Source organism: Astatotilapia calliptera, chromosome 4 (assembly GCF_900246225.1).
Source record: "Astatotilapia calliptera chromosome 4, fAstCal1.2, whole genome shotgun sequence".
Lineage (NCBI taxonomy): Eukaryota > Metazoa > Chordata > Actinopteri > Cichliformes > Cichlidae > Astatotilapia > Astatotilapia calliptera.
The window spans coordinates 33,181,312-33,195,859 of NC_039305.1; the positions used below are offsets into that span (position 1 = coordinate 33,181,312).

The 14,548-nt window shown below is 39.3% G+C and overlaps 1 long non-coding RNA gene across 1 annotated transcript in view; it reads left to right on the forward strand.

Moving 5' to 3' along the window:
* Nucleotides 1-2,434: 2,434 nt before the first annotated feature.
* The window catches only part of LOC113021509 (uncharacterized), a 46,329-nt gene continuing 34,215 nt past the window's right edge, over nucleotides 2,435-14,548 (forward strand). Inside the window, exon 1 of the long non-coding RNA XR_003272307.1 lies at nucleotides 2,435-2,666. This is a non-coding gene — a long non-coding RNA (uncharacterized LOC113021509). The remainder of the gene's footprint in view (nucleotides 2,667-14,548) is intronic.

Below are 14,548 nucleotides of genomic sequence, written 5' to 3' on the forward strand. Positions count from 1 at the left end.
TTATTGGCCTGTCCCGTTTGGTTCTTTTGCATCAGAATTATTGTCTAAAGGCAAAGAAAGATGCCCAACAGATTTACTTTACCAAATGGACCATCCCAGCTTTGCCATATTGGTCCATTTGATTGACCTTTGTTTTTATTGTTTATTTTATTTTATTTTCACTTGCTACACACGGGACAGACGTGATTGGGGGAAAGAAAAAGAGCGGGGAAGAGGAACGGTGATAAAGGGCACAAAACAAAAACCAACAACACAAACAGACGAAAAATACATCTATCAATCACCTGGATCACCTGTTGAGAAAGAAAAAAGAGAAAACAAGCAGAAAAAGAGAGCAATAGAATAAACAACAACATCACGATGATCTATGGGAATGTAACAGTAAATACTAAATATTAAACATTATTGTGCAGCACGTAATATCGACAGCGCACAGTGTGCTTTGAGGTAGGAGCCAAAAAGGGTGTCGTTTGTGTGTGTGAGCACCCGTGTGTACACCTGTGAGCATGGACGCGCTTGTATTTAAAAGGTTCCTTCATGTAATGATCTGCTAGAGGGTGTGGGGGAAGCAGAAGCCAGAGGGGGTTGCAGTGCCCGTGAGCTCTGCCGACATCCAGCTGTGCCAGATTGAACCAATCCCCCCAGGCCCAGAGGCCGAGGGCACCGACCCCCGAAGAGGCTCGACCGAGCCACAAGTGCCAGGTCCTGACAAGCAGCCACCAGCAGTGAGCTGGTGCATACCTGAGCACCCAGCCCCGGACACCAAGAACCACCAACGCACCGATGTCTGAGGCCGTCTGCCACTGGCAGGGGAAGTGGTGGGGGGAGATAGGCCTCCATACCTTGGAAGGCCTGAGATGTCCCCAGAGAGGTGGCGCCTGATACCCAACCTGACATATAGACACAGACATACAGCCACACACAGACACAAACATCCATTCACACCCTCATGCAAATACTCAGCACTCACCTAACGTGGACACAGCTGTATCTTGTGATTATTTGCTCCTGCTCGGTGGAGAGGAGTGTGTTTGGTCACTAATCTCTTTTCGACGTACTTTTCAGTTTATTGACCAACGTTTGGGTTTTGGTTTTGTTTCTTTAAATGGTGATAGCAGCTTGTCCGTCTCTTTTAGTTGAGTTGTTAGTAGAAACTGTAATAAAACTCTTTAATTTAACCATTTTGCCTCTGTCTCCTTTTTCAGACCTGGACCCTTTCAGGGGAAAGTAACAGATACGACTGCTTCCATTTATTAGACACACATGTGTGACAGAAAACTTTCTCTCTCATTATTATTTTTGACTGTGGATTGTGAAACCAATTTAGACTATTCACACAGACTGGAATCAGAGGTAATCAAATACTATAAGGATAAATAAATAATATAGAAATATCTTATTCGAATGATAACTTTCGTATATATGAGAGAAAATGAGAAAGACAGCGACTGCTAGGTGAGCTCCATTAATGTTTCTGTAACTCATACACCCTGTATATACTGTGCTTATGTTGTTGTACTTCCTTCTATATTGTTGTCTGTACTTTTGTACCTTTGTGGTCTTGCTACCCAATTTCGCTGTGTAAGCAACTGCATACTGATAATAAAAGTTCTAAGTTAATTCATATCAGCAGAGAGAGAGAGAGCAGCACACTGCTATAAATTGATTAAAATATCTCTGCTTTCAAGGAGAAAATTAAACAGACGCAGATTTCAGCTCTGACTCCTTCTGCTTTTTCAACTTCCAACAGAAAATGTCATTTGCTGCATTTAAGCGACTTCATCCTCACTATAACCCCTGACTCACACACTGTGCCACCATAAAGAATACATGCATACTGTAAAAAAAACCCTAGAGCAACACATTCATTAATTAGAGGTGACCTAGTTCTTATCAATTTTCATTACACTTGAGATTTTTCCTTTTTTTTTTATTCCTGCTAATGGTTCTGATACTAATATCTCAAAAAGAGTTTTGTAGCTTCAGTATGACCAAAACTCCAGACTCACAGCAGTATAACATAAAAACTGTGTGAAGATACAGCCTGATTTAGTATTGTTCATTACTCTGTTACATTTATGTCATTTCAGATTTTCAGATAACAAGAAAAGAGTGAGGAAGAGACAGAGGAGGTGAAATTAAATGTAGGGACATAAATAGGACCAGAAAGACTGAAGTAAAATGAATGGCTGCTTGTGCCATGAGCCAGCTTTTAATTGCTTTAAAATCTAAATTGTGACCTTGATTTAAAGCTAGCAACACTGCACCAACCAAACCCAACCAAACCTTGTTTCCGAAGCAAAGGTTTTGTGAAGTTACGCGATGGTATGTTTAGATAGTATGTGGAGGTGAGTCGCATCGCATAGCACTGCTGCTTTATGTGACTGGAAGGTGTGAAAACGACGCCATTCTTCGCTGGCGGAGTGAGACCTCTTCACTGACTCCTCTTCTATGACGCCGTAGCAGCCGAGCCTCTGCCGGTTCGCTCCCCTCGCTGTGTATAGCTTGCTGCGTGCTGCAAATCGCCTTCATCGGGAGACAAAGCGAGGCAGAGGTAACACAGGAGCGAAGCTACACCTGTCTGTGGATTTAAAGAGCGACGAAGAGGATTTGAAATTGTCAGTGCTGCGACAGGGATCCGCTCCACACCGCTGGTCAGATAAGAGGTAACCAGATCCGGCGAAGCCGTCTTATTACGCACCCTAAACAGATCAAAGGGCTATCATTTTACGCACAGGGGATATGGCACGTGACGTTAAATAAAACAAGAATGCTGACCTAATTGTTATCGACATGCATTATGGCGGTCAGAATAAACAGAATTTGTCTGGGATTTGGGGGGTTGTAGATCTCCCATGTTTCTGTGCTGACGACTGTTCATTGAAATCATGCAATCTCACATTAACTGATTTAGTGCGGGTTTCCTATTTGCCTGCATTTTTAAATTGAATAGTATATGGATTTTGGGATGTGTGCCGTCTCCTAGACTATAATTAGCATTTATATTATTGCTATATGTGTGCATAAGTGTTTGAAAGCAATGCAGTTTGTTGGCTCAAGTCGATGTGGTGTGGCTTTCTATGTCGCTTAGTGTCTCGGTGCAGTCTCTCTGGATGACATTTCTCCCACTCTCTCTTTCCCCCACTCTTTCTCCCACATACATACAGACATACTTTCCTTCTGCCTTGTCTGCCCCCTTTGTTCAGTACAATGAGCTATGCTGATATTTTAGGTCTTTCAGGTACATTTTTACAGGGCAAATCCCACACTCTGCTACCATTCTCCCTGTCTTGGCTTGCATTTATGCTTCTATTTGTGGAGACACACATGGCTGGTGTGCTTCTGAAGTCTGTAGAAGAGTCTCAACAGATGTTGCAGGTGAGGCTGTGAAATGCACGTCCAGCAGCTAACACAGACAGATGCCATCGCCACCCGTGATGTTTAAACCTCTTTCCTGCATATTTACACTGCCCTCTTTTTTATTGACTCCATATTATTTGAAAAGCAGGTGTAGCAGCCAAGCGTCTGTGCGCTCAGTGTAGGTAACTTGATGGAGTTACCCCGCTCTTCATGCTCAACACTAATGTTATGGGTGTATAGCTGTGTGTGACATATGGAACACACATGCCTCACCTTGTAACAGACCCATATTTATAATATTGAAAGTTATTCATGTCTTTCTTTATTGTATTACATAATTCAGAAACAGTCCGAGTTTCTATCTCAGGCTTAGTCCAGTTCCAGTGGCACATCGATCCAGTTCATCTTATAGATTGGCAGCATAATCCAAGAAAGATGTTAAGATATTCTCAGTTATTTTGTCCCACTTATGCAGAAAATGAATCACTTCTGTACATATTTTTTTAAAATTCCCTCTGTGACAAATATATGAACATTTATGTATGCATTTGTATTTGGCCTAATCATTTGCCTCTTACTTTTTTGACCTAACAGAATTTTCTACAGATTAGAGGCAGATCCATATATTTGCCCAACAGTAACACAGTGCAGGATTTCTGTAGTTTTCTGTGTTCCACTCCCCAATTGGTCATGATTTGTTTAGCTGCACTATGTGCATGGCTGTGTGAATGATGTCCAGCAAACCATGGGGGGAAACAGTCTCTGTAAAACCCGGTGTTGTTAGGAGAGACAGCATTTAGCCTACTTTGGATGGTACAGCCCTCAGTACTAGAAATCCGGCTGAATATATTAAGCCCCCAAAAATGTGACCATCCTATTTTGGACCCAGGCTGGTTTGATTTTGGTAAATTTATTCACAGCATTCTTCCTCTAACCTGATTTCCTGGTTAATGTGTGATGTCACACTGCATCATCATCATCATCATCATGTGACTGGAAAGGACCAAAAAGCTGGCCTGAATCAGCTTTCTATCTGCACTAGTGTGGATTTCACCATTGTTTTCTTCCTGTCACGTGTCTATCATGTAGCTTTTTCTTTTACTGATTTTATTGACAGCTCTCTGTCCAGGTGAGATGTAAAAACAGTCTAGAAAAGCTCTTCAATCTTGATCATCAGTGGAGATCTGATTTAATTGATTGATTATTCCATATGACTGGTTTATATTCCTGTACTATTACAAAAATGCTCCATTGTTCTTTTTCTTCTTTTATCTGGAAATGTTCAGTCTCATCCTGGTCCAGATTACAACTTCCACAAGTTCAGTTCAGGCAAATAGAACAGAAAGCAACAAGTAACCTCGCGGACGAAGACAATAATGACCAACATGTTTCATTGCAAGCAGTGAACATATATAGGAAGGCAGCAATCCCAGTATTGCCTTATATAAAACTGTAAATGAGATTTCCTCCGACTGGCCAGAGCAGGCCATCCTACCTGAGAGTATAACTCACAGTGGTGAGTGTGAAATTTTGAAAGTGATGAACCTCAGAGAAGCACGATATGCAATCAACCGTTCGAAGACATTGAGCAGAAGCCTTCATATATGGAATATCTCCATAATCCAACCCTCCATACAGGATGGCAAGATCATTTAGCTTTATACTGCCACTCTACTACACAATTTAACAATGTGCTCCAGCTTCTTCTTATTTTTCGAGCTAAGAGACCCAAACCAGCAGATTAAAGAAAAAGTTAAGACAGACTCAATAAAACAAGAACAAACCATTTTCATAAAATGTTATTCACATTAAAATCACTTAGTTTCTGATACAAATACATACGCTGGTGAGTCTTTGCACATATGGTGTCTGTATTCAATTTAAATTTCAACTTTTCATCAGCAGTGGTGCCCAGATATTTGTATTTCTCTACCACCTCAATTTCTTGACCATGAATACAAACGGGGCAGGGATGAAAATCAGTGTTTATGAAAATCAACAACCATTCCCTTTGTTTTAAACACTTTAATGTCAAGAAAGGACTGTCCACACCATGCTACAACTGGGCCACGGTCGTGGTCTGCATCATGGAGCAGAGAGACGAAACAAGTCCCAGTCGGTACAAGGAGAAACAGTTTGGATAGACTCCACTGACCACACTGGAGCCAATATTCGACAGTAGGAAAGGAAATTGTCAGAAATGCTTACCATAGGAGTTTAAATCCATTTCAAAGGAGTGAGAGGATAACTCGTTTAGTCAGGGTGACTGTTTTGTTAGGGCTGCAGCTACCGATTATTTTAGTAATTGAGCAATCTATTTCATCAGATAAGAAATACTTTGGTCTTAGTAATGAGCATAAATATTCAAAAGAAAAAAAACACGCATCTTTCAGAATGAGCTGCTCATTGGTTTCCATTTTTAAAATGGGAATGATTTAAAGTTTAACTGAGGCCATCTCTCCAAAAAAAACCCTGACTAGATCCTTTGATTGTGCGTACGTCCCATGTTGATTTTTTTTTAAAGAAAGTATTTTCTTAAATGCAAAAATATGCAAATAATCTTAAGTACAGACAAAGTCTAATAAGAAAGTTCTATATGCAATCGAAACCAAGGGATAATGTACCTTTACTCTTGTCTTCTTGAAAGGCTTTCTGAGGTTAATAGGAGGCAGGTTTTTGTGCTGCTGAAAACAGACTTTATGTTCTGTTTTCTTAAAGTCTGTTATGAAGAGATTGGATTTAAGACAGGCTCCCCAGATTCAAGATGCTGCGGTGGTGAAGATGAAGATGCTTCACCCAACTGACTTAGAAGATGAATGCAGTTCTAAGTCAGTTGGGTGAAGCCTGTTTCACGAATGACAGAAACACACAGAGATCAGCTTGAGACAAATTTCTAGTATCCTTGAGGCAGCTGTTGATGTTATTTGGTGTTATATAAATAAAAATTTAAAGCAAGCAAAATAGAAGCTCAAAGAAGGCAGAAGATGACTCGACTAGATTAGAAGAAAACTAGAAGAACCCCAACTTTCTTTGGTGACGAAGCTCTGTTGAGCTGAATTTTCCTTTGTTCTATTTATTATTATTTATTATATTTAATTACATGTGTGATTACTTTTAATAACTAGAAAGGGAAGTGAAAGGGTAAACTTTAACCCAAACCAAGTATTTTGGATTTAAACACCATTCCTACAAGACTGCTCAAAGAAGTCCTTCCATTAATTAATGTTTCAGTCTTAAATATATGCAACCTGTCTTTAATAATATCCCATGTACCACAGGCCTGAAAGGTGGGAGGAATTAAAACACTTTTACTTAAAACGCCTCTACTAATTGAAAAGCTGTTGGTTCAATCCCTGGCTGCTCCTGTCTGCATACCAAAGTAATTTTGGATAAGATGCTGCACCCTGAGTTGATTACATCACAGCGTGAATGTTAGAGAAAAAGCACTTAGACCTTAAAAAGGGTCTTGTATGAATGGCTATGTGGGTGGATGAAGGAGACATGTTATATAAAGCATAGAAATTAGAATAGAAAAGCACTATAAATAAACTGGTGGCTTCTTAACACACTCAAGCTAATATGGAGCTCTGTCCTTAGGACAGTTCTATTTACACTTGACATGTTTCCTTATACATTATACATATTGTTAGAAACCATAGCATACATTTGCATTAGTATGCAGGTAATACCCGACATGACACACACAGCTGGATGACCTCCAGTCACCTCCAGCCCTAACCCTAACCTCCTGATTCAGATAAAACTGCGGTTATTGCACTCATAAATACTCTGGATGGGATTACCTCTCCTCCAGTAACACTGTGGGGAATCCTGGAGTCATTCTTGGATATGTCCTTCAGTGTGCGTAATAAACAAATTATTATTCAGAACTGCTGTTATCAGGTTGTTGTAAGTTTGTTGAAAAGTAGTCAGTTGACCCAGAATGTTCCAACGAGAATACTGATGGGGATTTAAAAAGCTAGCATTAAATTAGGAGGGATAAGAAAACAGAATTCACTTGACTGCAAGCTGTAATTTATTGTAATAGTGATGGTAAATTTGATTCTTTTTACTGAATCGAGTGTTAATAAGTCACTCACCAAAGTGAATTGTTTTTTTTGAGTCATTTGAGTCACTGAGTCAGTCGACCAGAGAGTGCAAAAAATGTACATTTTCACTCAAACTTAATTTGTTTCTCTTTTCATGTAAATCCTACTGCTAAGATGAGTGATTGAAAAAGAAAACAACTATTTTATAGAGCAAAAAGAGCAAAAAAAAAAATTTATAAAGGGAACATTTATATTATTTATTTTTATTTAATTTTATTAGTATTTTCCTCAAATGTGTTAAATATATATTTTCTCATCTAAATGTCCACTGAGCTGTGAGCCAGGGGGCGGTAATGCGCCTTAACATTGGTTGTCAACCAAGAAGAAGAAGAAGCTGTGAGCCAGGAGGGAGGGGGTGAGTAACTTAAATGTGGTGTTAGCATGTTAGCAGAGCGATGCTACTGTGAACTGAGGAGCTGTTGTCTTGATGTGAGCTTCTACTCAGGGTTTTTTCTTCCATTTCAGAGCAGAAATGTTTTTGTTAAGAAACTGGCTGTTTTTTCCCTCACAATTTTAATTATAAGCTGGATATATTTCTACTAATGAAATGAGTTTGCTAACAGCAACAGGGATGAGTCAGTGAGTCAGTTGGGCTTGTGAATCATGATTCACGAGTCAGTAAAGTGATTCGTTCATGATTCGCGCATCACTATACTGTAATATAATGGTGGGATTTTACACACTGTACCTTTTAAGTCATCCAGCAGACTGTTCAAATTACAAGGGGAAATTCCATTAATAAAATTATTTTTTTTCTATGTATTGCACGTGTGTAAAGTTGCAAAGTGAATGGACTGCTTAATCTTCAGTAGATTTTATTTATTTATTTATTTTTCACATTGGGTTCTTTAATTTTTCATTTCATTATCCACAGTTCCTGTTTAATGATGGAGGGCAGGTATTTTCATAGTGACAGCAGGTACCTGATTAAGAACATATTCCTATTAAGTTTAGCATAACTTAGCGGTTTACTTTTATCAATAACTAAAATAAACTTGTGACTCTGTGGGAGCCTGCACGATACACTACTTTTATCCAAATCAGTCATTTCTGTGTACTGTGTCCACTATTTGGTATTTACATCGTTTACTTTTGAATTTCACATCGACAGCGGCTTGTATCTGTTTCTTGCATGCCTTCGTAACCTGTGTGTTTATGCCTCAAGTGGTTTTGTTGGTTTCCACCTTTAGCGTGGACTCATTTGGGCTTGTCTTGCTGTTATATGCACTAAGGAATATTCATAGTGTTGCTATATCGCTGATATATTGGCCAGAGGGGCCGATGGCGCGATATGGCAGCCTTGCTTCTGTCAGTCTGCCCCAAGGCAGCTGTGGCTGTAGCTGCCTCCACCAGTGTGTGAATGTGAGAGTGAATGAATAGTGGAATTGTAAAGCGCTTTGGGTGACTTGAAAAGCGCTATATAAATCCAATCTATTATTATTATTATTATTATATAATTTTTGATTACGTGGTGTCCAGTGTTGGGTAAGTTACTTTAAATTAGTAACTTAGTTACATTACTAGTTACTTCTATCAAAAGTAACTCCATTACTTCAAGTTACTCGTTACTTTCAGAGTAACTAGTTACAAGGGAATATGTCTGTGAAGGTTCTAGGGAAAGTAACTTTTGGTTTTACTCAGAATTCTGTTAATGTGTTGCTAACTGGATACCCAGCAACTGCCAGTCTTCTAGCTTGCTTACTTGCCACAAGTGCACTGTGCCACCTACCAATAGAAAAGAAAAAATAATGTGCATATTTCCACGAGAGAAATCCCACGCCAGGACCGTCGTTGTTCGCCGCCATGATTCTAGCCTACGTCATGTGCGCTTTTTGTTGTAAGATTCAGATAATTATTTTTTAAAAGCGAGACATTGTAAATGAGAATAAGAAAGAAAAGTATTTCTTTGTGCCCCCCTTTCCCTGTTAATGCCCTACCTGCCCCCTGGCAACACTTTGCTAGACCCGCCCCTGCACAGTTACCAGCTGTCAGCTACTTAGAAAAGGATCCTGGTGTTATTTGTCTCTCAGAAACAGTTCATAACTTCAACTCATCCATGTCACCTAAAAGGTAAACCTGTTTCTCCATCACCTGTTCAGCTCTGATGATTCAGTAAGGACATCTCCTGGTTTCATCTTCATGTTTCCCTCTCACCACATATCCAAACCGACATCATGACCAGCAGCTTTACAGCTGTGGCTCCAGCAAACATCAGCTGATACTAGAAATTAATATTAAATACATTCTAACAACAGCTGATCAAGCTTAAACGTGCTGCTGTTGTTTAGCGCGACATCTGCTGGTTTCCTCTTTCTGGCGCAAAGTGGACGATAAATAAACAAGAGAGAAAAGCCGATCAGCTGATCATTGATCAGTTTCACGACTGAAGTAGAAACAGGAAAAGGGAGGGGAGAGAATGAGAGAAGAAGAGGCAGCTGTGCAGCGTAAACACAGAATAACTCCAGCTTTGTGTCTTTTCCATTCTAGCTGAAGTCCGGGACAAACTGTTCCTTTTCACCTCAATACGAAACGAGTAATATTTTCTCTGAATACGAGACGATTCCATTTTTTACAGGACTATTAATTAACCTTTTGAACAAAATAAAGTTCAACATTAGTAACATAGCACCACCCAGCTGTATAGAAACCCCGTCATGCTAGCTAGTGCGCAGCACGAAAAAGTCATCACAACGAAAATAAACTCCACCTAAACTTGGTTCATATCTGACCCAGATAGACTGCAGGTCATAACTTCTTACCTGAAGTTCAGTTCACCTGACACTCGGACCAGCGCCCGCCTCGGGTCTCTCCTCTTGCCTCCCTTTTCCTTCATCCACCTGCTGGCCTCCACCACCTGCTAATGTTACTGAATCTGAGGAAGCTCCGCGATAGCCACCACACAAAGTAACGAGCAATGAGCCTATCTAAATCCCAGTAACGAGTAACGCGTTCCTGGTTTTGGCATAATAACTAGTTACCGTGCTCGTTACCACAATAATAATGTAGTTGCTGTAAAGCATTACTTAATAGTGCGTTAGTCCCAACACTGGTGGTGTCACATAAAAATTATACCGATATAACGAATGGTATGGCACTAGCTCTCATTGCATTATATCACCTCTGTCAGTGCGCCCCAGGGCAGCTGTGGCTACAATGTAGCTGCCATCACACCAGTGTGTGAGAGTGTGTGTGAATGGGTGAATGACTGAATGTAGTGTAAAGCGCTTTGGGGGCCTTAGGGACTGAGTAAAGCGCTATACAAATGCAGGCCAGGCCATTTAACTCTCATTGCATTATATGGTGACATTTTCTGTTGAATTCAAAACATAATTCTTGAATGTTCTCATATATTACACCTGTGCAGTCAACACACCTATGTTTCATATTTCTTTTCTCTTTTGTATTTGTCTGGGTCATCAGAGTCGGTGTAGATAATTCTGTCTAATATCGAGTTTTTGTTTTTTGTTAGAAGAATTAACCTGTTTATACTAAGGCAGTGTACAGTGTGGATATGGAAACTATTTTTATCTTGATTGTTAATTTGATCATATTTGTAAGAATTTTATTGTCATTTTAATTTTGCTAGTTTTTATTTTATCTGTGTTGTTCAGCACTTTGGTCTGCCTGGTGTGTTTTTAAAGTGCTATACAAATAAACGATGATGATGATGATGATGCTAAAGTGCAACTGCATTATGCTGCTAACATAACTTTGCTCCTTGCAAGAAACTGCACAGATAGCATGCTAATGCTAAGCTTAAGAAATAGGATAATATCCTGCAAAGTTTAATCTGTTTAAAAATCTGGTCTGGTTTGTTTCCCCCCCCCTTGGTGCGGTTCATGTGATGTCACCACAATAGTCATACTTGGGTGCCAACCCAAAAACAAACAAAAAAACAAACAAAAAAAAGCACCAAGGACCTCTAATGAGGTTCATTCATGGTGTGAATATGATTCAATCTCAATCCAACCCAGCTATCAGTTTTATGTTGCAAGTTTAAGCTAAACCCCTCCCATAGCCATGTATGCTTTCCATTCAGGGATGTGGCAAGGTACCATAGATGTGCAAATGTCAGAACAGGTTAGCAACTAGCCATGTAAAGTTACCATGAGTGTACGTTTTCCACGTTCTCCCATAGAACACAGCACCTTTTTACTGTATTTACTTTTTCCTGTCACAGACACATCTAGCCAATAAGCAGACTTATCATTTCTGCATGAAAAAGAATCCAAATCATGGAGAAAAGCTACAAGTTTATAAAATAATTAACAGTTTCAGACCAGAGTAAAACTATTGGTGTGAAAATGCACTTAAAGACCGTGAAGGCTCTGTCATGGTTTAGACTGGTGGCAGCAGATGGCCCCGCCCCTCCCTGAGCCTGGAGGTTTCTTCCTGTTAAAAGGGAGTTTTTCCTTCCCACTGTCGCCAAAGTGCTTGATCATAGGGGATCACATGATTGTTGGGTTTTTCTCTGTATGTATTATTGTAGGATCTAATGTACATTATAAAGCGCCTTGAGGCGACTGTTGTTGTGATTGGGCGCAATGCTCCCGCAAAGCACCGGCCCGCCTACCTGTGCCAAAAAAGGAAAAAACCCAAGAACGCCACATGTACGCACCAGCTCCTAATAGACTGGCCTCTCCAGAGCCTGGAACTCAGTATTAAGCAGTGTGGGATCATCTTGACAGAGAAGAAATAAAAGGCAGAAATATCCACAGAAGAGCATAGAATGTCCTTCAGGAAGCCTGGAGAATAATTCCTGAAGATACTTAAAGAAATTACAGAACGCCACCTCAGAAAGTTCAGGCTGTGTTGAAGAATACAAGTGCCATAACAAATACTGACTTTCAATATTATTAGGAATGTACAAACTCTGATTTTGCCTACATACATGGGAAATACTGCATTTCCATGTATGCTTACACACTTTACACTTTAATAAAACATTGCACCTATTTTCTATTTCCCTCATAAAAACAAAGAAATGGATGGTTCAAGACTTTTGTACAAAACTCTTTACAAGACTAAACATATTTTTCCAAGCCATCTGAATTAGTTACCTCAGTTTGAACCTGTGCTGGTACCCGTCAGTCTTGTTCAACTTATAGCAGAAGCTTGTTTTTGAGAGTATGTGCCGTGGATGATAATTGGTGTTCATCAAGCTTCCAAAATATTTTTTGCAGGACTTCAAACATGTATTTGAGCTCTGGTGGAAAGCTTAGGGCCAGACAGCAGACCATATGCCTCTGCAGTGCTAGCCATACCATTGAGGACCACCAGAGCTTGAACACTGATATCCAACTGGGCATTTTCTGGCTCCATCATGCCTTTAGCCTCAATGTCTGTATTCTGTGTGACTGAAAACTATTATATAAGCTACTTTTACAAGACGAAATACTTCATAAGAATAGAAACATTTCAACAAACATTTGAAGGCAAGATGAAGCTTACCTGAAGATGAATTCTCAAGAATTGAACAAATTACACATTTAACAAAATGTTAATTTGTATTTTAATATAGAACACAGTCTGAATATCTTGAGCAATATAATTAATATAAAAATTGCACTGCAATAACATCCATGTGTGCAGATGGTTGACCTAAAATTGGCTGATTTAACATGAAATGACTGAGATAACTCAAATGTATTAGACCACCACCCAGTGAAGGTGTATGTTGCAGCTGACCTAAATTAACAACAAAATCATTTCTTTTTCTTTATTGGTTAATCCACCAGTACCACCACCAGTGTGCAAGCTCTTTAGTCAACATGATATTTTTAATGTTAAAATAGAATTATTGTTGTTATTCATAAAGTTTCAAATGTATTTTTTTTTAGTAAGATGCCAAATTGCAATTATTTACTTCCATCTGTGAACAGACTGTGGGATTGTGTGCCTATGAGACTGCACCTCGGGGCTCAGTTGAGTATTGGGGTCAGTTGAGAAGGCAACATCAAAGATTTGCAAAACACATAGGCTCACAAAAATATTAATGCATGCACACATACGCAGTATCTGTTTTGGTAAATTTGACCCCTCAAGCAGTAGTGATGGGAATTCCGGCTTTTTTTAGAGAACCGGCTCTTGTTTATATATAAATATATACGGTGGCCCCTAGAGACAAAGCACGTACAAACTCCAAAGCACGTACAATCACATTGCTAGCATTAACTGAACTTCCAAAACAGAGCTACCTAGATCACTTAAATTACAAAATTGAAAGCATGTGTGTATTGTTTGTGTATTTATACACCAACAGTAATATATATTCAAATGATTAAAAAAAATGTTCATTTACCTGTTACTACCACACACCAAATCTGGTTGTTGGTACTTCCTGGCTTGTGTAGACACGAGGTAACAAAAGCTCAACACTGCCCCCTAGCATCCTGGAGCACTTCCGTTGTGCCTTGGAATTTGTATGTGTTTTGTCTCTGGGGGCCACCATAAATATACTTTTATTTATTCTCTCCACATAAAATAGAATAAATAAATCATATAATACAAGAACCAACAATTTACAGTTCAACTTTTAAATATTAAAATTTTTAGCTTTTTCCTTTTAAACAAATTTAAAGTGAAACAACACAAAACACTGAAAACCACAACACAAATAAGTTAAATTAAAATATGAAAACAAAAAGAAGATGCACATTCTCTGTCATATGGACCTGCATGAATAAACTTTCTGAATCCCGTATCATCTGCAACTGAAAATAGTTGTGGATGATTACTATACCTTTCTAATGTGACGTTGTTGTCCCTGCTCTCTCTCTCTCTCCCTCCCGCTCTGTTCCTGTGCTACTGAGTGTAACTACCGCCCCTCCCCCCTCTGCCCAGCACAAAGCACAAGGCTCGCTGTGGAGTGAAGCGGAAAAAGGGTGAGAGAAAGGAAAAAAAAAAAAAAAACCCACCCGGCTCGCGTCGTTCACTTCAAAGATCCGGCTCTAAGAGCCATTTCGTTTGCGACCGACACATCACTACAAAGCAGCCTGTTGGGTATTAACACCTCGTGATTTATCATTATTTAAATATATTTCTGTAATTTTAATATATTTTCCATTTTATCATATTAA